The following is a 23,072-nucleotide window of genomic DNA, read 5'->3' as shown; positions in this document are numbered from 1 at the left end:
TTTCATTGCCTGCTTTAAAGGTCCCGAGTTCCTTGAAGAAAGGAGCCGAGCGGATCTTCTGTGTCTCTGTAGGTAATGAGCATCTCATAAAGCTTGGTCTGAGCACATGGAAGAGTAAAGGAATTAACGAGTGATGCCCAACAGAGGAAGAAACGGTGGGCACTGACACCCCCCCCCACCCGCCCCGAGGCCGCAGAGACTCGGGGCTCGGGCACAGAGGATGAGTCAGGACGGACGAGTCCATTCCCAGAGCCCCGCCTGCTGCAAGACTCGCTTGGACTCTGAAGGGACGGGCTGAGGGGTGAAGCATCGGGAAGGAGAGCGCAGGTTTTCAGAACAGAATCCTCATCGGGGAATAGACGGCACGGCCATAGGACACGAAACCTGGCACTGCAGGGGCCACAGGGAGTTGGGGCCAGGTGCTGAGGAAGTGAGGCCCCGACAGGGATGCGGTGAGGGAGGCCCCCTGGAGAGGCATGACACTTAAGGAGGTGCTCACCCTCGGGGTCCCCACTCACCTCCCCCTCATGCCACCCGGAGTGACAGAAGTCCTCCCTGCAGCCAGCATTGGTGCTGCAGCTTCTCGAGCAGCTATAGAGACCACACGTGGATCGCACCGTACGTTCCCTGACGCCCAGATTATAATCCCTCTTAAACGGATTATAGTACGCAGGGAACTGGTATTCGGCAAGCAGAAGGCGTATTTGTTTCCTGTGGTTCCTGGAACAAATGACCACAAACGTAGTGGCTTCAGATGACTTACATTCAGTACTTCACAGTTCTGGAGGTCACAAGTCCAGCACGGGTCTCGCTGGACTAAAATTGAGGTGTCTGCAGGGACACTTATTTTCTGGAGGCTCTGGGGGAAATGTTTGTCGTGTTTTGTTTTCTGTTGCCTTTGCCAGCTTCCAGAAGCCGCCTGTGTTCCTTGGCCCCTGGCCCCTTACTCCCTCTTCAAAGCCAGCCATGGCCGAGTCTCACATTGCATTGCTTGGACACTGGCTGTCCTGAAACCCTCTTCCCCACTAAAAGGACTCCCCTGATTACTTTGGGCCACCTGTATAATCCAGGATAACTTTTTTTTGTAGGGTTAGATTAGCGACCTGGATTCCATCTGCACAGTTAATTTCCCCCGCTCCGAGGAACCTGCCATATTCACAGGTTCTGGGGCTTAGTATGGGCACAACTGGAGTGCGGAGGGGTGACTCTGCTACCGTAGAGGGCATCGGTTACGGTAGTTTAACAGCTTATTCTTGACGTGGTGTTAGTCCCTGCCTCCTGCTTTTCTGGCTGTGTAGGAACCAGGGCTTCAGTCAGGAGCTGCAAGGTGTGGGTTGGGTGTTTTCCGGAGCAGTGCTGTCATCCATTACGTATTTCCGGAGCAGTGCTGTCATCCATTACGTATTTCCGGAGCAGTGCTGTCAGCCAGTACGTATTTCCGGAGCAGTGCTGTCAGCCATTACGTATTTCCGGAGCAGTGCTGTCATCCATTACGTATTTCCGGAGCAGTGCTGTCATCCATTACGTATTTTGAGTGATGCGTTAGGATCACACCTTTGGTTTAGGAAGATTTATGTGCGGCTTTGCAGGGGAAAAGACGAGGCAGGGGGAAGTTGTACGCACTCATCCCGAGGCTGATTGGGGAGTGGTAGTGGACGTGGAGAGAGGTGACGTTTAGGGATGCTCTGTGCATAAAACTTGGGGCCCGATTGATGGGTTGTTGGGAGGGGGTCAGAAAAGGTCAAGGGATGAGTCCAAGGTGAGAGCAGCAAAGCTCTGGGCCTGGATGTGAAGGGTGACAATTGGTGAGGCATAGGACATAGTCAAGAGAGACTGGGAGAAGATGGACACTTACATTTGAAGTAGTGACCTTTGGGGACTGGACAGGGACCCAGGTTGAGACTGAAGCAGGCAGAGGAAATACTGCCTTGGAAGAAGAGAGCTTTGGCGCTCCCTGCGAAGAGGGCCACCGTGTTAGCTGACCTTACAAGAGAACAGAGCTGCAGGAAAAAGAAATTCAAGGGTGGGGTGTTGGGGAAATGCCTACCTTTAGTGGATCGAGGATGAAGAAGAAGCAGAGAAATGATCTGAGAAAGAGATTGACTCATCCGACGCGTGTTTATTGAGTGGCTCCTAGTTGCCAGGCGTGGGTGAACTCAAAGCAGAGGCAGGTCCTGCCCTCGTGGAGCCTGCAGTCCAGCTGGATTGCTCCGGACCCATTCACTTGGATAACTGTGGCCGTTACGTGAGCCAGTGGAGGAGAGGGTTATGGAAACAGCAATGCCAGGTGTCCCCGAGGAGCGGGAAGGATGAGGCCTGGTCCTTACACTTGCTGGCTGTGTGGAAGGAGTGGATCATTTCAGGACAGCAGAGTAGGAAGCTTCCTCTTACAGCTCACGTGGTTCCGACCGAGGGTCGTTTCCACCAGCTCCGCTGTGTCAGGAGCTCCAGGTTTAGTAACTTCCCTTTTCTTGATGCAGAAACCCATGTCTGGGACCTTCGCGTTCCTAGCTTGTTGTTCTGAAACCTAGGCCATCTTGCTTGTTGACTCGAGCGGCCGTATAATTTATTGTCCAAATTGGGGCACTTCTGAGAGCGAAAGGCAGCACTGTTAATAATTACCTTGGGACAACGGGGATCAACCAGGATCGTCTCCAGCAGAAAGACAGATGAATACGTTGCTGTCCCGAAATAAAGGTCATGGCTAGCTCGTGATGTTTTTCCTGAAGTTCTCAACTCGAATTTGTGGAAAAGTTTTAATGCCACATATTTTGTAATTATTTCTCAGGAAGCCTGGAGATTTGTTCATACACATACCAGGCATGGTTCACGTGTCCTGTGTGGTGCTATTCTGCAAATACCTTTAGACCCTATTGTGATTAACAGAAACATAAACAATTTCAAAGGCACCTTGGAATTTACTGCCATTATGTACTCTTGCTATTAGGTGTTTTCCCTTAAACATCAGGTAATAAATTGCAGCTTTGTTTTTTAATTTTTAAAAGATTTTTGGCTGCACTGGGTCTTGTTGCTGTGTGCGGGCTTTCTCTAGTTGCGGCGGGCTTTCTCTAGTTGTGGCGAGCAGGGGCTACTCTTCGTTGCGGTGCGCGGGCTTCTCACTGCGGTGGCTTCTCGTTGCGGAGCACGGGCTCTAGGCGCGCGGGCTTCAGTAGTTGTGGCACGCGGGCTCAGTAGTTGCGGCTCACAGGCCCTAGAGCGCAGGCTCAGTAGTTGGCGCACGGGCTTAGTTGCTCTGCAGCCTGTGGGATCTTCCCGGACCAGGGCTCGAACCCGTGTCCCCTACATTGGCAGGCGGATTCTTAACCACTGCACCACCAAGGAAGCCCCAGCTTTCTTTTCTTTAGTGTAGGTGGTTCACAAAAGTTTTTGACACTTAAAAAATGGTTCTCCTTGTTTTATTGGGGCATCGCTTACAATACCAAGCAGTTGAACGCAGTGGTGAAAATCACGGTATGATCCAGCCCATACAGTCGGTTACTAGGCAACCATTAGAAACAATACTGTAGAAGTGGTATATTTATTGGCACCGAAATGTGTTTACAATATACTGTCATGTGTTTCTGTGACCCCAGGAGACCCGCCACCCAGTTGGGACTTGGAACACTTCTAAGACGTAGCTTTGGAGTAAGCTGGGCTGTGCGGAGACCTACATGCTGCTACCATACTGTTATCCACTTGTAAATTCGATTTACTGAGCTGTGCTTTGGTGCTGTGTGGTTGTCTAACACCGAGGGTTATTGTAAAAGTGACCCAATGAAAATCTGGTGGACAGCATTTACTGAGGGTAGAGTAGTACCAAGTCCACAGTTTCCTCTCTGGGACCCGTGGGAGAAATTTTACATGTGCAGCAAACTCTAGAGGCTGTGTTTTTGGTATCTGTGTCTCCTTCATTTTTTGGATACTGTGAGTCAGGCATCTAATTATATTTGTTTCTTTGAATCGATGTCTAGGAAACTCAGAGTCTGATTTATAGAGTTCCCTTCCAACTGATGTAACGTTGTGTCTGACGGCAAACTTTGGGTCCTGTCCTCACCTTTCTCAGCTTGGTCTCATTTTTTCGTGCCATTATCTTCTGTTTGCCCTAATTGACCCAGTTCATTATGTTATTTTTGCTATGTTGTGCATGTGTGTGTGTTTGGGACCCACCTCCAATCTTCTTCTTCTTTTCTTTTCCCAGGTGGGAAATGATGAGGTATTTTAGTGACTGAGAGAGTGCGGTGTCTTCTTGGAAGTTGTTGGCTTACAGTGGCCTTTGAATTCTGATGCGCCAGCAGCATCTTACTTTAATGCGGCTGCTTCCTGCTGAAGTCCATCGGGGCAAAGTGTATGTCTAAATTTAGTGTGATGAGGACAGTGTCAGAAGCAGCTGCTGAGCAGACCCCAGTTAAACTGTTGAGGCCTTTCAGGCATGAAAATTAAAGTTCTTTAGAAACCAGTCTATGAAAGGAAGACTCGTAACAATGAACAAAAGTCCTGAATCATTTAATTTTACTGGGGGAGAAAAGCCATTAAAAAATAAATTCCTGGGCTTAAAGGTACATTGAATGGAGCGGAAAAGAAATTCTTTTTCTATCTCCACCAGAGTGGTAGAGCACTTTCCGCTAAACTCCATTGAAAACTGGGCCTCAGAGCCTTGATTATGCTTCATAACTTTAGCTGAAAAGCAGGAAATGAAATCAAGGTTATTGAAGTAAAAGTTCTTCTGGGTCTCCCGCTAAACGAGTGTAAAGAATTCGTGCAGGAAGAATAGCTACTTCGCGATTTTATGAGAAGGAAAGATTTGGAGTGACTCTTGTGGATCATTTCAGGGCCTTGGCCACTCCCCGGTAATAACAGCCAGTGGTAATGGCCTCTGGTTAAGAGCTCTGATGGGCCAGGAGCTGTGCTGTGTATTTTACAATCAGGGTCTCTCCTCCTCCCGACAGTCGTGTAACGTAGGCGCCCTTCGTCCGGTTTTTACAGGGAGAGCGAAGTACGAGGCTCACAGGCTCTTGTCTGGGGCCACACGTATACTTGGTGACGAGGCTGTAAGCTCATTCCGGAATGTGTGGACCACGGTGGTGAAAGGAGTTTTATCCAATACTTAGTGGTGTTCTGTTTGTGCCAGGGAGGGTTCTCTGTCCTTTCTGTGCGTGTGCATGGTGGGGGCCGCCCCTAACGTTGTTGTGAGGGTTCAGTCAGTTACCTGGAGCTGGAGGCGTGGGGAAGCCTGGCCCGAGGATGCATACAGCCGGCCAGGGGTGGGTTGTCCCAGCCCTTCTGGTCGCAGTTCCCCAGCTCGTAGTTGCCAGGCCAAGTGCATCCTGGGTAGAATAACAGGACATGTCCGTATCCCAGCCAGAAGAGCTGCTAAGGCCGAGATGCATCTCAGTTCTCACTTTCACTATGGGACCCCAGGGGTGTGCGTGGAAGAAATGCCCCTGGCAGCAAGGCGTGGATCCAGTGGGGAGCCTGCAGACAGGGTGAGAAGGACAGGTGACTTGTAGATGCTACCGGCGATACGGTTCTCAGGGTTGAACGCCTGCGTTCTCTCAAAGGCGCAAGGCTGGAGAATGTGAAACCAGTTAGGAGAGCTTGTTAACAGCCGGGGCAGAAGATTGGGGGTCGGGGGTGAGGCACGGCAGGGCCAGACAGAGTCTGTGGGGTGCGTGAGGCAGCTGTAGACAGACTGGAGACGTGTTTGTGAGCTGAACTGCCTGAGCTGGCTGGTGATGGAGAAACCCTCCGTTTCAGCCCCAGGTGTGGCCACCTGAAACGTCTCCAGATGTCACCAGACATCTCTTGGAGACCGCAGTCTTCCCCAGCTGGGAGCCACTGGTCTAAAGACTTGGGGGCAGGACTGACCCTCAGTGCAAACTGAAACAGAATTCCTAGTGACCCAACACCTCCCAGTCGTTAATTTGACAAATAAAAAAAATTTTTTCCCCACTTTTGGAAAAGGCTGGGGTTTAAGTCACTTTGAGGGCATCTTGTTTCCAAAGGGGGAAGGATCAGAGAGTTGCATAGTTTTGGTCTCTGCCTTATGAGGCTTCTTGAGCGTCTTTCAGTATGGTGAAGCTCTAGTGTATTTGTGTGAGAGTGTTGGGTGTTTTGGTTTTAGTTTTAAATTTTTATTTTTACCTAGGACATCTTTCTGATCTCCTAAATAGGGAGGTTGACACTTGAAGGAGCACTTTGGTTTGTGAATAGCAAGATGTGTTTGTGTGCCTGTTTGTGTGTGTGTGTGCGTGTGTTTTAATACTCTGTTCTTGCGTCAGCTGAGCATTGCCATTGGTGTCCTAGATTTTGAGGTATTTAGGTAAGCACAGAGTTGAATTTTATTGTTTTCCCAAAGGGATTTGCTTGCTGTGTTGTTAAATGAAATTGAGGACGGTACACTTGCCCTTTCCAGGTGAGGGTTGGGGGAGTAGGATGTGTTTGCACATCATAGAAACTGAAACCTGAACACCAGGACCATATGGCGTTCAGAAACTTCTGTGATAATTTCAGTGAATAAATAACGTGCTTGACAATTACATTTCAAAGTACGCTTAGTACTCATTGCAGAATGTGGAGAGAGTGCTTTGGGAGTTGAGGACGAGATTCACTGGCATTCTTTCCTACCCCATGGTACCCTCATTGTGTCATCTATAGACCAGAAATTGATGTGTCACCTGAAGATTACATTGATAGTTTGGTGTTATATCTGCGGGGAGAGATTCAGATTGCTGTTAGTTGACAACTTGCTGAATAAGAAAGATCATGCTTTCCTAATACTTTATTTATTTTTTAATAAATTTATTTATTTATTTATTTTTGGCTGCGTTGGGTCTTTGTTGCTGCACGCGGCCTTCTCATTGCGGTGGCTTCTCTCGCTGCGGACAGAGCACGGGCTCTAGAGCGCAGGCTTAAGTAGTTGTGGCTCGCGGGCTCTAGAGAGCAGCCTCGGTAGCTGTGGCGCAGGGGCTTAGTTGCTCCGTGGCATGGGCATCTTCCTGGACCAGGGCTCGAACCCGTGTCCCCTGCGTTGGCAGGCGGATTCTTAACCGCTGCGCCACCAGGGAAGTCCCTATCCTAATACTTCAATGTATCATCTTTAAACGTTGTGATTCTTTTTCTCTCACTAAATAAAATTTCATGCCACTGAATAAAATTTAACGCTTACAAACAAATATTGTGCGACTGGTACCTTATTAAAGTTTTTGTGTTTTTTTTCCGTTGATGCTAGCTCTGGATGGATTATATAAGTGTAAGCCCAATTGGGTCATGTTACGTTACCTCTCTCATACCAGATTTTCATGTGACAGGACCTGTCTTGGTCTTTGTATATGGGATTTATTTGGCATATCGTGGTGTGAGTTGGGAAAGTGCTTTTCATTCGTCACGTGTGACATGTGTATGGTTGAGTCTGCTGTGGTGGGGTGATGGGCAAATGACACACATGTCCGTATATATGTGCTCATATACGCCAGCGCATGGTCACAATCCTGATTTTGCCAATTCTGCAAGCGTTAAGTGCTTGTTCGTGTCGTAACGCTTTAAAGAAGAAATCAAGTTTATATGTGTCTCGGTGAGTGTCGCTTTTTCTCCCTCATTTGAATAACTCACACTTTGACGCTGAACTTGTAAGACCTGCAAGCATAATAAAATGTCATTTTGCAGGAATGAATGGATATTAAATGACTTACCTGAAGAGTATATGAAGAAAATATGTTTCCCCATTGATTCTTAAATTAAAAATGAATGATGTTTCCTGAATATTTATTTCCCTACACCTACAGTGCTACGTTTGTTTTTCTTCAAAGTTTAAAAACGAAGAGTGACTTTCTTTGGTTGTGATCGTGCTGTTTGCCTTGAAGGCACAGCTGTGGCATACAGGCTGTGTTCTGTACTCAGCCGTGATAAAGTGGTTCTCAGGGAGTCTGATGAAACAAGAGGCTAGTTGGCTTTGTGGCAGGTGCACAGGACTTGTGCAGTTTGGTTTTGTGCTGTTTTCTGTCTCGGTTGTTGCTAACAGATAGGTGACAGTTTACGATATTTGTGACATTTGTTGAATGAGTAAGCGAATGGATGAATGCACAGAGAAGGCCTTGCGTGCTGTTCTAGTTTCTATCCCCTGGAGCATCCGCTGTGCAGAAGCAGTGTTTCTTGCCGAAGCATACGTGGAGAGCCGTGGTCTACACCCAGGCGTGATGGGGTGAGGGCTCCCCGACTGCCGTCGTGAGGTGGCATTCAGAGGAGTTGCCATTAGCAGCCTGCCAGTTGTCTTGTGTTTTGTTATTTTTTATGTCTCACTGCTATTTACTGCTGTGATGTTGTGAGTACGGTACAAATTTCTGTTTTGTGAGGGACCTTCCTATCTCACCTCAGATGAAAGAGGGCCCTCGGTTGCCCTGTTTACACACTGGGTGTAATAAAATCCAGTCTTGGGTGCGGAGGGCTGCTCCTGCTTGTGTGATAGCATTCTGAAAGGTCCTCACGTTCTTAACGAGGAAGGAGGCCCTAAGGAATTAAATCACAGAACCTTATATTGGAAATAGTAACGGCGGGGATTTGGAAATTGCCCTCGGGTTTTTCTTCTGAACTCGTGTCTAACGTCATCTCGGGGTGGGTGCTGTCGGCACTGATGTTCCATCGCTGTCTTTTCTTCCTCTGTGTCATAGTCTTTAGATCTGTGCTGTCACGTATGGTAGCCACTGGCCACGTGTGGCTCTTTAAATTAAATGAATTAAAGTTAAATTCAGTGTAAAAGTCAGGCCCTCAGTCGTACTGGCCACATTTCAACTGCTCAGTAGTCACACGTGGCTAAATGAAGACCTTTCTAGACAATGAAGGTACAGTGCGGAAAGCTTTATCAGATGGGAGATGGTTAGCTAGATTTTTGCCTAACAGGTATTCCAGGAAAGAGAGGGAGGGGAAAATACCTCAAGTCTGAAGAAGAGAAATTTCAAACCAAGTGACTAGAACAGTGAATAAAAATTCAGCCCATCAAAAAAATTACTACATGAAGGCTCATCATCGTGTCATTTTAGAAAATCAGGGATAAAGGCAGTATCTAAGCACTTTCTGGATTTAAAAAAAAGTCATAGGAAGGATTTTGAATCAGAATGACATCATATTTCTTAAGTTAGAAAACAGACTGAGCTTAGAATTCTATGAAAATTTATTTTCACTCAATTTTGAAGTCATTCCCTCCCTGGTTGTTAATTAAGAGTAGCATAAAGTGGTTTTCCATGTTCAGGCTATCAGTATAATTTAGCTCTCATACATCACTTCTCAGGAAGCTACTAGAGAATGGGTCCCATCAGAACGAGAGAGTAATCCAAGAAAGGGGAAGATTTGGGGTCCCGGAAACAGAAGGAGGCGGAAGGAATTCTCAGGATGCTGGTGTGATCTCGGGGCATCTGCTCTGAGCTGACCCACCTCTGACAAGTACAGACTGGAGCAGAGACCAGAGGAAGGTCTGGTGTGTATACATTTGGGGAGAGGGGGGTGGGGGTGAGGGCAGGATAGACATGGAACTGACAGATTATCCGAGTTAAAAATTGCAAGGTTGTGGAGGGTGTTGGAGGAATTATCAAAGAAAATAAAAACAGAGGCAACTAATAATCCCAGGAAAATGTAAGAGTTGCATAAGAAAGGAATCATAATCACACTGTACTGCTTGCTCAGCGGTGCCGATTCCATTGTCAAAATAATACGTGTGCCGTCTAGATTTAACCCCCCAAATGTTATACTGTTGGGGAAACGTGGGAGGGTAAGTCCAGGATTGGTGATCGGAATTTAAAAAACCAAAATTCCTCTTCCATGTGTGAGAAAATCAAGTTAAGTGGTATCTGATGTTGATAGGATACATTATAAGCAGCTTACTTAGAAACATGGGAGTCCGTACTAGGCAGCACTGCCAACAACAGAAGCAGTTCTAAGGTTTGAAAGTGGTTGCTCTGTGAAGTAGCATTGAGGATAGCTGGTGCTGGAAAGCTTGCAGTGAAAAAGGAGGAGTCTTTCGCCTCCCCTGTGTACGTGTATCACTTTGAAAAGAATAAAAATGGTTTGGAAAATGAAAGTATACAGTATACATACCTTGGGCAGAATTATAGAAATTTTAGTACGGTTCAGGTTCGGGGTTCTCAACCTTGGTGATACTGACATTTGATCCAAATCATTCTTTGCGGAGGGGGCCCTACGCTGCGTGCTGTGGGATGTTTCGCAGCCTCCCTGGCCTCACCAGATGCCAGTAGCATTCTTCCCCGGAGTCCTGGCAACTAAAAATGTTTCCACACGTTGCCCGGTGTCCCAGGGTTGGGGCAGGGGGGCGAAATCAGCGCCATTTGAGAAGCACTGATTTAAAGGATTTAAAATCTGGTATGGAATGAATCATCTCAATATATGAAAACACTGGTCAGCACAGTATGGGTAATGCAGGAAACAGCAGCTTCATCACGAAGAACTTGAACCCCATACGGAGCAAATGAAGTGCTTTGGAATTCTCTGGTACGGTGAACCGCTGCAGCCCACCCGTGCCTTTGGGACCAGAATGTGTCTTAGCCCCTGGCTCTTGGCCCAGTTAATTCAGGGCTCAGTGAAAAAAAGAAAAGGAGTCAGGAGGAAACCGCGGCTCCTCTGTCATGCACCGTGGCTTCGGAAAACATACTTTAGATTTTTCACATTATTTTCAGGATGATACAACTGAATTTCTCCGGAGTGGAAATGTTAATCATTATGGCAACTTTGGGGGAAAAAATGCGCGCTTTGGATACATTTCTCTGCTCAGTTGGCTGCAGGACGAGATACATTCCTCCTATCTCCCCCCTCCCCTCCCCTCTTCCCTCCCCCACCAGTTCTTTTGCAAGTTCTTGGTTCAGTTCCTTGCAAGGTGTTTTCCCTTAGAATTTACAAAGGAAGTCAACAGGAAAATGATTCCTCAGGTTTTTTTTTTTTTTTTGATGTGGATGAAACCTCATAAATAATTTAATACCCTCATTTCACAGCTGAGGAATCTCTGGTTCAGAGAGTTTCTTATAATTAATTAGGAGCAAAGTGAGGCCTGTAACTCTGCTCTTTTTTTTTTTTTAAACGTTTTCAGTTAAACAAATAAAATGCACGTTCACGGTAATGCTGTGGAAGGAAGGCAGAACAGGGCAGTGAAATGGATCCGGCCTCTGGCATGTTTTGTCAGCACTTCCATACAGTTCAGGGTTCTGAGCGTGATCTGCCAGGAGCGTGTGCCCTTCCTTGTCAGCTTAGATAAAATGAAACAAAAGAAAAGAAGCCAGAAGCTCATGAGGGCCTCCTTAATTCCAATTCCTGATGGTCCAGACGGAGCCCCTGCGGGGGGGGTAGGGGGTCTAGGATGATGCAGAAGCAAGTCAGAAAGGGAGGGCTCTGGTCCTCCAGTCTCCCCGCTTTTGTTGGGGGCAGTCCTGGAGCCAGGATGCACAACCACTGCAGCTGTCCTTACACTGGTGGCCCAAAGAGTGACGTTGGTCCAGAGTGCTCGGGCGGCTCCTTCCTCCCTCTGCTGGATTGAGGCAGCCGCATTCTCTCCACGGACCGGCCCTCCGGTACTCTTGTTTGCTGTCAGCATCCTCATTCCTAAGTACCACGATAGCAAGAGCATCCCCCGGCCGGTATTTTGGGAAACCTCCGTACCTTCCTCTTGCTCCCGTTCGTTGCCTCCAGTACCACTCAAGCAGTAGCCCCTTTCTCTTCTACGTTGCCTGACTTCTTGCGCCAACAAGTGCCACCTCCTCCATGAAGCCTCTCTAGATTTCTTCCATGTGGAGAAGACGGCGTGCCTGAGTCCTGGTCATCCTGTCAGCCGCAGTCGTCCTTGTACGCCATCTCAGTAGCAGTTATTTGCTAGTCTTTGCCTGATTTTTGAGAGACGGCTGTCACTAGAAGCCAAGGACACCACACTATTTTGGATTTCCTCCTACTTTGCTGTACTCTCCTCTGTCTCATTGGCCTGGTCCTTCTTAGGGTTCAGTGGTCAGTATATATAATATATATATAATCGACTATATTATATATATAGTCGATTATATAATATATAGTCGATTATATCACATATATAATCGACTATATATATTACCTATATGGTCGACTATATATATAACATATATAGTCAATTATATATATTATATATATAGTCGATTATATATATATAATCTATTCTTTTTCAGATTCTTTTCCATTATAGGTTATTACAAGATATTGAATATAGTTCCCTGTGCTCTACAGTAGGTCCTTGTTCTTTATTTCATATATGGTAGTGTGTGTCTGTTAATCCCAAACTCCTAATTTATCCCTCCCCCCTTCTCCCTTGGGTAACTGTAAGTTTATTTTCTATGTCTGCGAGTCTGTCTCTGTTTTGTAAGTAAGTTCATTTATATCATTTATTTATTTTTTATTTATTTGTTTTTATTTACTTATTTTTGCTGTGCTGCACGGCTTGTGGGATCTTAGTTCCCTGACCAGGGATTGAACCCAGGCCCTCGGCAGTGAAAGCTCTGAGTCCTAACCACTGGACTGCCAGGGAATTCCCTGTATCCGTTTTTTAGATGCCACATGGAAGTGATAGCGTATGATACGTGTCTTCCTCAGTCTGACTTACTTCACTCAGCATGGTCATCTTGAGACCAGTGGTTCTCACAGGGGCGAGTATGCCCTCCAGGGGACACGGGCAGTGTGGGTCAGTTTTGGTTGTCACCTCTTGGGAGGATGGGGGACTCCTATCGGTGTCTAGTGGGAAGAGCCTGGGCTGCTGTCCAGGATCCTGCAGCGTAGAGGATGGCCCCACCGCAGACACAGCGGTCTCATCTAAGCGCCAGCAGTGCCGAGGATGAGAAGTCCTGCATCCGATGCTCCCATCCAGGCCCACGGCTTCAGAGGTCGTGGTTACTGCCGGACTTAACTCTGTGACTGTGACCTCTCCCACTTGCTGAGACCTGTGTGTTTAACCACCTAGTTAACAGCCTGCTTGGAGAGCTGATGGGCAGTTTCAAAGTTCACACCTTAAAAGACTCTTGATTTCTCTTCCGCTCAGCCTTCGTGCCTCCTGGGCAATGGCCCCACCTTCCAGGTTTTGCTCAAGCTCTGAACCTAGAAGCTGTCCTTGCTTCTTCTGTCCCCTCCCCAGCACACCTCCGCCCTACCGGTGCGTCCTCGGATCACACCTCCAGACACCTCAGACGCTGTGCGTCCCTCTCCATCTTGTCTCTCATCCTCCCCGCCTGCTTTGTGAGCCACTGTGTTCCTCTGCTGAGCAAGAGATTCTCTGGGTTTTGTTCTAAGAACGATGGGAGCCCCTGAAGGGTTGTTAAGTAGAAAGATGGTCATATTTTCTTTTCTCGTTCAGTCTGGCGCTGGGTGAAGGGAGGTCAAGAAGAAAGGATCAGACTCCTTTCCAAGGGCTGCAGAGTCCTCTGTGATCCAGGACCTGCGATCACTCACTTCTGCTGCCCAGTGCACTGGCCTTCCGCCCTGGCTCCCAGTCGCCAAGGTCGATCTCGCCACGGGACATTTGCACTTGCTGGCCACTGTCGCTCCCATTCAAGGGCTCCCTCCTCATAGAGCTCCATCCCAGGCCCCAGTGTAAACTCAGCTCCTTGTCTGCTGGTCACTTGTCTCCCACGACCAGTTTGAGCGTACTTCTCTCCTGTTAAACGGTCTCGTTGTGAGTTTTCTGACGAGTTTACTGTCACTGATCTCCCCTCACTGAGATTCCCCCTATCCCCCCTTTTCACTGTCCAGCCGGGTAAGTGTCACATGACGGCAGACCTCAGGTGTCCCGGAAACCGGGGCAGCCCTGAGCAGCGCTTCCGCTTTCCACAGGACCGGGCGTGTCGTTCTCAGTAAGCACGTGCTGAGTTGCGTTGAATCTAGAAATACCTGTGTTGTCACTTAGCGTGTTTTAGGATGCTAGAGAAAACTGAGAGATGGGGTAGATGTTTCAGTTACTGGAACTCCCTGCTGATGTGATCACAGTCGGTTCTCAGATAGTGAGATGTTTGAACAGATTTGTGTGTGTGGACAGTCACATCATGTGCTTTACATAGAGACGTAAGCCTGCAGTTCACCTACGGTGGTTGTCTACCATCTGACGCTGTTATTATTTCAGCTTCCTCAGACCTCTTTCAGAAGTCTGCCTGCTTCGGGAACGGTCGAGAATGTATTCGAGATGTCTTCGTTGATATGTTTTGCCTGACTTTGGGTATTTTTTTCATTGACAGGTAACTGAAGACAGAAAACAGGCCTAAAAAATAAACCCTCGAAGGAAGAAGGGATTTGCCTACGTTTGGCTCTGAGTAAGTGGAATTGTAACATGGATTCTTTCTTATTCCGTAATGAATATCCTGTCAACCGCTCCACGTTTTCTGGGCTTAAAAATTAATTATTACTGTATGGCTGTGCATACCGGAAACAGGGATTTCCCAGGATTTCTTGTAAGAGGAGATTTGGTGACCAGAACATGCTTTCTGTCTGCGTCGGCACTTCGCAGCAAGCTCCTATTTTATTTAGCTCCTGGAAGTCAGAGATTTTAGGAGAGAGAAAGGGAGATGGTTGTTAAAGTGCGTGTGCTTTCGAGGGAGGCGGCGTCGCGGCTGTGTTTTCCCATGTGCATTTCAGGTACGGATTTTTCCAAAGATGGCTGATTTACAATAAACAGAGTTTTTTGACTCTCTTTCGCCTTTCACAGGCTCCCTTTGTCTTGCATGTGCCTCTCAGAATGTGTTTGGAAAATGACAGGCATCCACTGCTTGTGGACCAACCAGAATTTTCCATAGAAACCTCGTTTGGCACCACTGTGAGGCAACGTGGCCTGTGCTGTAGGCCCCTGGGGAGGCGTTTTCCTGCTGTCTGAGCCCCACGTGGACCGTTGTGAGGGGTACAGAGAACCCAGACTCACCGAGAGCAGGGCCGTCTGGGTTCTGGGGTTGCCGTCTTGGCTGCTGTATTTCACCCAGTTTACAGCGAGGCCCGATTCTCACCCACTTCAAGAGCAGCCTTTTCAGACCACCTTTTATGAAAGTCTCCTGTTTCTGGGATGACCATCCTTTGAATCTGTTGCTTCTGGAGCACTGTGGAGTATCCCAGGATGTGTGAGATGTGTCTTGTGTTTTGGGGTAAGGGATTACAGGTGCTGGAAGGCCGTGGTGGGCATGGGGTGTGCCGTGGGTGGTGCAGACAGCTCCTGCTCTGGGAATTCCTAGGAAGGGCCTGTTAGCCTGTGCTAGAGCAGCTGAGGAAGGCTGGGCCTTTCTCTTCAAAGGCACACTCGGATTGGGTTCGGTGCTGCATGGGATTTCAGTACATACCGAGGAAATGCGTTCTAGACGGGGACTCTGTGGGCAAAGGTGAGGACTCAGGAATAAGAAAGCTTTTTCTGTTTTTAGGGAAAAGTGGATAAGCCAGCCTGGTGGAATGCAGGGGACTGGGGGGAGGGGCAGAAAAGGTATAAGGAGGAGGCAAGGACTCTGAACTTGACCCTGTCTGCACAGTGCCTAAAGGACACTGATTCGGATTCTCTTAGCGTTAGAGCTGCCATGTTTGTGCACCAAAGGTGACCTTTAGAACCAGCCCCCACGGGTGAAGAAGGATGAGTGTATCGTGGCAAAATACTTCTATAACACCTTACTGTGTGCCAGACATTGCCGTAGTTCGGTTAACAACTTTATTGAGTCATAATTCACACAGCTGACGATTCACCCATCTGGAGTGCACATACAATTCAGTGGTTTTCAGGGTGTTCACAGAGTTGTGCAACCGTCACAGTTGATTCTAAAACATTTCGTCCCTCCCCAAAGAATCTCATACACGTTAGGAGTCACTCCCCATTCCCACCTTCCCCAGCCCCTGATCACCACCGGTCTACGGTCAGTGTCTGGGGATCTGCTCATTCTGGACGTTTCACATAAATGCAGTAAATCACGTAACGTGTGCTTGGTGACTGGTTTCTTTTTTACGTAGCATAATGTTTTCAAGTTTCTTTGTAGCATTCCTTTTGTTTGCCGAGTCACATTCCATTGTATGAATACACCACATTTTGTTTATCTGTTCATCAATCACACACCGTTATTTTCGAAGGCTTCTATTTTGAAGTAATGTTAGACTCAAAAAGAGGCTGCAGAAATAGTACAGTGAAGTCTAGGGCACCCTCCTCCGCCTTCCCCGGCTGATAACATCTTACGTGAAGGGACTGCTTACCAAGAGTAGGAAATTGGACATCGGCACTGTTGACACAAATGTAGACCTCATCTGGATTTTAGCAGGTGTTATGTGCGTGCATGCGTGTGTGTGTGCATGTGGACAGTGTATGAAATATGATCACGTGTAGATTCGAGCAACCCCCATTGTAATCTGATGCAGAACTCTTCCATCAGCACGGGGAAGGCTCCGTATGCCCCGTCTGTACGGTCACCCTCTCCAGCTCCTGGCGGCAACTGGCTTCTCCGTCTCTGTAATTTCATCCTTTCAAGAATGTTCCAGAAATGGACTCATGCAACGCGTGGCCTTTTGAGCCTGCCTTTGGCGACTTAGCCTCCAGCACTTCCGATCCATCCCGGATGTTGTGTATTACTGCCAGCGCCCGCTGTATTCCACAGTCTGGATACACCAGTGTGTATGTATCCACTCCTTCGTTGAAGGGCGTTTGGGATCTCCCTAGTCTGAGGCTGCGACACACAGAGCTGCCGTGAACACCCAGGCACAGGTTTCGGTGTGAGCCAGATGCTGGTTTCCGGCCCCGTTTATTCCTCACGCCGTCCGGCGAGGTCGGTGCCACTGTCGCCTCTATTGTCCAGAGAAGGAGGCTACGGCACAGAGCAGCCCTGGGTCTCCCCGGGTCACGTGGGCAGTGCTGGAGCTGCCGAGCTCAGAAGAGGCAGCGATGGCATTGGGCTTCGCCACCCTCAGGACGCTGCTCAGGAGAGAGTCCTGGCCTGGCTGACGCAGAGAGCAAGCCGCCCCGCGTCCCCCACCAAAGAGAAGAGCGCCAGCGTCAGGGCTGGGATCTGAGCCGCCGCTGGGGATGGATTCCTTTCGTGGACAGAAGGAGACCCACCTCGGAGGGAGCTAAGCCCACTGTCCCGCTGAGCTGCTTCTCCCTTTGGAGGCCTCTGTGTGCGGTCGGGGTGGAGGGTCAGGCACCTGGGAACCTGGGGAAGCCCTGCAGGCGTTGTCAGCTCTCGGGGTGATGGAAGGCAAAGCCACCGTCCACGGGGCACGCACCCACGTTCGTGCTGCCGAGAGCCACCTGGCTACGCTCCCAGAGCCGCTGCCCATGCGCGTCTGCGGGAGCTGCCTTCAGAGGGGCTGCTCGCTGCCACCTGAATCGGTCATCCAGGCAGCGAGAGGCTGAGTAGTGTCCTCTGTTCTGCCCTTTGTCACTGTCGTTGTAGTGCAAGGACAGAGGGAGGAGAGGAGGAGAGCCCTCCTGCTTCCGCCACCCGCGCCTCTGGCCCTTCTGGGAAGCTGCTTCGATCCTCTGAGCCTCGGTCTTCTTTTCTGTACAACGAGGAGGTTAATCCCTGCTTCGTAGTGTTTCGGTACAACGTGTGCAACATTGTCTTGAGCACGTGGAGTCAGTGCACATTCCTGTTCTTCCTCCTGCCCTTTCCCCACTTCCCCTGCCGTATTCACAGTCTGGAAGTGATGGAGAACCCTGGTGTACACAGTGTTTGCTCTCGGGCTGTGTTCTGTGTGTGTGTGCGTGTGTGTGTGCGTGTGCACATGTGCGCGCACACGCGTGTTGCTTATTCTAAGCACCTGCCTTCTGCTTTCTCATTTTTCTCTGCTGTTCTTTTTTTTTTTTTTTTTTCTTTTTTTTGGTAGGGGGTTCCTAGTAACTGGAATGGGTGGCCAGTTCTCACCAATTCCTTTCTATTCATAAAATCCAAGAAGGGCTCAAATGAGCCCAGTAGCTGTCATTAAAAGGAGCCCTGACTCTGAGAGAAGTGGTTCCCTGGAGCCCGGAGAGTTTCCTGTTAGAATTAATTAGAACTGGACACAGTAACAAGGACAAAACAGTGTCTTTTGTGGATCTCATCTGGGTGGACCGTTGTGTTAAAGACCAAACCGGTTGCAGGAGTTTTCATACTAAGTTGGTGCAGGTGGCAGCCTGGGGAGGGGTGGGGTTTGTTCAGCAGGCCTGGGGTGCCATGGGCTAGAGTGGGATGTTGCTCATTTGTCTTATCGAAAGCCACAAAGCGTCCCGGGTGCCCTCGGAACCATAGCCCGTTGATTTAAAGACGTGCATTCCATGTGGTAGAACGATTGCATTTTCTGTGGTCTCCAGCCGACGAAAAGTGCCTGATGAGGTGCTGTTTGATAGCGTGATTCAGCCCTTCCTTCCTCCCTTCCGATCCTCGGTTCAGATTTATTCCGTGTACTTTTCTTTCAAACAACGTTTGTCTTCTTGAATGCCCGGAACACACAGGTAGAGCCCCACAGACACTGCCTCCCTCCAGGTTATCAGGAAAACTGCTTTCCCCGGAGAAGCTACTCTTTTCCTCTCGAACCCACACAGGCTGGGCGAGGGCTGTCGCGAGCAGCCATGTCCCAGCTGAGGGATTGAAAGTCTGGTGAGCTTCTGCACGATGGAACCTGATGCAAAGAGACATTACGTTCTGATTAATTAAATTCAAGAATAAGCTCTTGAAATTGGCTGTCGGTTCTGGTTGTAAACTGGCCCGAAAACGATGAGACGTTTCTGACATCTGTTGCTACTTCTGGCTCTTGTACCAAATCAAAGTATGTTGTTTTTCTGAGTGTTTCCTTTTGGTTTTCCTTGTAAACATGGGTGGTTCCCAGAGATCTCTTTCTTGGTGTAGGACAGTGGCTCTCAAGTGCGGGCCGGTTTTTACCCCCAGGGGACACTTGGCAAAGTCTAGAGACATATTTGATGGTCACATTTGATTGACTTGATTGGGGGTGTGTGTGATACTGGTGTCAAGGGATGCTGCCAAACATCCCACAATGGACAGGACAGTCTCCCGCACCCCGTCACACACCGAAGGAGTGTCTGGCCCCAGATGTCAGTAGTATGAGCTTGGCTGCTTTGGGGGTTGGCCCCAAACTTGGCACGTATTGAATATCGCCCTCTGTCTTCTTTCACAGTAGTTTAGCGGCTGTCGGCATTTACTCTGAAGCACCGTGGTCAGGAGCTTTTGATCCTCCTACGATGTCACAAATACGCAGTATGACTATACTTTTAGAAAAGAATATGCTTGGATTTCTGTTCCTAAATTCTGCTTTCCTTTGCAGGAAGAAATCCATTTTTGACGGTGTGATGGTGTGTGTCAATTCAAAGGCGTCAGTTCACTTCAACTTCATTTAATTTATAGTCTGTTAGAAAGGTTGCATAATTGTTTTTTTATGGTCAGTAATAATTCTAGATCTTATTACTTAGAATAATTGCGGGGAATTTCCTGGTGGTCCAGTGGTTAGGACACGGCGCTTTCACTGCCCAGGGCCCAGGTACGATCCCCGGTTGGGGAACAAAGATCCCACAAGGCATGCTGCACGGCCATCAGAAAAAAAAATTGTGGGATCCTCCAGGTTCCTACTTATTGACTGATTGATTGATTGGTTGGTTGGCTGTACCACGAGGCATGCGGGATCTTAGTTCCCCGACCAGGGATCCAACCTGCGCTCCCTGCACTGGAAGCTTGGAGTCTTAACCTCTGGACCACCAGGGAAGTCCCCAAGTTCCTACTTTTATAAGATTCCTCTGTGCACAATTAGCAAATTTTTAAGGGAACCCCCGACATGAAAATAGTCCTCCACAAGACTGTAACTGAAAGTTCATGCCTTTACTTAATAGCTATTTAAGTCACATTGACGAGGGATTATTTTTTATAGTGATAATACGCGTAACATATAATTTACCATCCTAACCATTTTTTCCCCAATAGGTGACAGTTTTATTTCCCATCTTAACCATTTTGAAATGTACAGTTCGGTGTCGTCAAGTATGTTCCCATTGTTGTGCAGCCACCCACGTGCAGAGCTTTTTTCACCTTCCCAAACTAACACTCTGCACTCATTAAACAACTCTCTATTCCCCTCTCCCAGCCCGTGGCACCCACTGTTCTTCTTTATGTCTCTGAATTTGACTGCTCTAAGGACCTCATATAAGTGGAATCATATAAGATTCGTCCTTTCGTACCTGGTTAATTTCACCCAGTGAAATGTCTTCACAGCTCAGCGATGGTGTAGCATGTGTCAGGACCGTTTCCCTTTTTGTGTCTGAATAATGTTCCATTGTGTGTGTGCACCATAGTTTGTGTATCCCTTCCCCCATCGATGGATAGTTGAATGGTTTACAAAGAACGATTTTAAAGTCGGGTCCCTTTATGTCTGACTTGTGACCACTGTTTAGACATAGAAAGTGTTCCAGGCGGTGTGTGGGGAAATGATGAGGTACGCACACGGAACACTCCAGAATCTTCCTTGTACTCTTCCTCAAGTGCCCTTAACACATTTCTCTGCTGATATAGGAACTGCCTTCTGAGATGAGCTTATATGTTCATCCCACCTGCCTCGTTCCCTTCCACAGGAGAGAGCAATAGAAGTATTTTGATGGGTAGCAGAAGTGTTCAGAATGGTACCCTGTGCCAGCCCACGTCCCACCGTGCTCTCTCTCTTTTTTTTTTTTGATGGTACGCGGGCCTCTCACTGTTGCAGCCTCTCCCGCTGCGGAGCACAGGCTCCGGACGCACAGGCTCAGCGGCCACGGCTCATGGGCCCAGCCGCTCCATGGCATGTGGGATCTTCCCAGACCGGGGCACGAACCCGCGTCCCCTGCATCGGCAGGTGGACTCTCAACTACTGCGCCACCAGGGGAGCCCTAAGGTTTTTTTTTTTTAACGTATGTATTTATTTTTGGCTGCGTTGGGTCTTCGTTGCTGCACACAGGCTTTCTCTAGTTGTGGAGAGCAGGGGCAACTCTTTGTTGCAGTGCACGGGTTTCTCATTGTGGTGGCTTCTCTGTTGCGGAGCACGGGCTCCACGCATGCGGGCTTCACTAGTTGTGGCTCTTGGGCTCAGTAGTTGTGGCTCATGGGCTCTAGAGCGCAGGCTCAGTAGTTGCGGCGCACGGGCTTAGTTGCTCTGCCTGTGGGATGCATGTCGGACCTTCCCGGACCAGGGCTTGAACCCGTGTCCCCTGCCTCGGCAGGTAGATTCTTAACCACTGCGCCACCAGGGAAGACCTCCATCCACTTTGAAGACGTTTTTCTGTGTGACGACATAGTGTTTGGTTTACACAACGTATGTTCCTCTAAAACACCAAATCTAAGCTCCCAGCGTGTTTTCAGCTGAGTCTTGTCACGGCGTTTACTGACATAGAATATTGTCACTTTGCGTTCTGTAGCTGTTTGTCTTTGCAGGCGGATGTAGGTAGAATATCAATCTTGTATGAAATTCAGATAAGCAGGGAGCAGGTGGATTTATGGCTCTCAAAACCTGTAAACTCTGCAGCTGTGGTGAGTTCTTGAACTGTGAATAAAGAAATTCTGGACTGTGGCTAGCAAGGTCTGGCGTGACCTGATTTGCCACAAAATACATCACCCTGTCAGGGATCTGTTTCTTGCGATGTGTCTTCTCTGGTTTGCTCCTGATGCTGTGATGCTGCAGCCGTGGGCTCCCCTTGAGAGCAGAGTGAGATGCCTCCTTCGTGTGGTAGCCCGGGCATGGGCAGAGCTGCTCCGCACCCCCGGGAGGCTTCGGGGGCCCAGTGGCTAAAGCACGTTTTCGCGTCCATTTAGTGTCTGGAGGTTGAGGAGTGTCCGCACCACAGGCTCTGTGTCAGCCACGTAGGGTGCACGCGAGGCTCGGCGAGCGGGCGCCCCTCCCGGTGTCACAGGACTGCAGCGCCTGCAGGACGAACGGAGTGGGGGGTACCGGGCCGTGCAGGGATTTTGGGAATGGCAGCTGAATTACTGCATTTTGGAATCGCTTTTGGAATCCCAGAGTCACGGCTGGGACAGACTTCCTGCCCCGTGTGTCCATGTCCCCCAGCAAGAAAGATTATTCCTTGGAGGAAGTGCAGAAACGATTGTGAAAATGTTCCCTTCTGTTGATACTGCAGAAGTGATTATCAAAAGTGAGTGCCCCTGCCCCCCCCCCCCCCCACACACACACTTCCCTAGAGTGGAAACATCCTCTGCTTGCTGACTGCCTCCACTGTCTCAGAGAAGGAATGAGCTGTGTGAGTGCACTTGCGATTCGTCGCCCAGGCTGGACGGCTTGCATACACTTCAGCCAAAGCCACGTTTTCCAGCAGCTTTATTGAGGCATAATTCATGTCCATCAAATTCACCCCCTTAAAGTGTATGATTCGATCGTGTTTAGGGTATTCACAGAGCTGTACAGCCGTCACCACAATCTAATTTCAGAGTAATTTCAGTACCCCCAAAAGAAACCCCATACCCCTTAGCAGTCACTCCCCGTTTCTTCCTCGCTCTCCCCAGCCCCTGGCAACTGCAGATCTGCTTTCCGTCCCCGTGGATTGGCCTGTTCAGGACTTGTCGTATAAATGGAGTCATACGAGGCATGGCCTTTGGTGACTTGTTGCTTTCGCTTTGCATAATGTGTTCAAGATTTCGTGCGTGCCGCAGCCTGCGTCAGGGCTTCGTTCCTTTTTACAGCCAAACAATACGATTTCATTGTGGCGTTAGACGCTGTTTTGTCCGTCCATCCATCCGTTGATGGACATGGGTTGTTTCCACAGTTTGGCCACGGGAATCATGCTACTGTGAACATTCCAGTACAGGGTTTTGTATGGTTGTGTGTAAAAGTAAGATCAAAATGACCCAGTGAACCATTCGCTCTCAAAATATTGGATTGGCCAGAAAGAGTTAGATGTTCCATAAGAGGTTACGGAAAACCCCGAGCAAACCTTTTGGCCAACCCGATGATAAAGGGAGGTTTGTAAGATGAAAATGTACAGTTTTCCCAGTTAAGGATTTTTAAGATAAGTATCCTTGTAAATGTGTTTGTCTTTTAGCACCTGCCCCGTCGCCCAAAGTATAGCACAACAGGGCTCTTTGCAGTTTAGAAGGTGTTGT

At 48.6% G+C, this 23,072-nt stretch overlaps 1 protein-coding gene across 8 annotated transcripts in view; it reads left to right on the top strand.

Annotated features, from left to right (window-relative positions):
* TBL1X (transducin beta like 1 X-linked) overlaps positions 1-23,072 on the top strand; it is a 219,206-nt gene that overhangs the window by 72,026 nt on the left and 124,108 nt on the right. For 6 of the 8 annotated variants that reach the window (XR_009517992.2, XR_009517993.2, XM_060002242.1 and 3 more), the window contains exon 2: positions 14,235-14,309. The gene's annotated coding sequence lies outside the window, so the exon portion shown is untranslated. Of the gene's footprint in view, positions 1-9,317; positions 9,467-14,234; positions 14,310-23,072 lie in introns of those variants that run through there. The other 2 variants (XM_060002241.1, XM_060002244.1) reach the window with 2 other exon arrangements.

Source organism: Delphinus delphis, chromosome X, assembly GCF_949987515.2.
Source record: "Delphinus delphis chromosome X, mDelDel1.2, whole genome shotgun sequence".
Taxonomy (NCBI): domain Eukaryota; kingdom Metazoa; phylum Chordata; class Mammalia; order Artiodactyla; family Delphinidae; genus Delphinus; species Delphinus delphis.
This window is presented reverse-complemented; position numbering and strand designations above follow the sequence as displayed.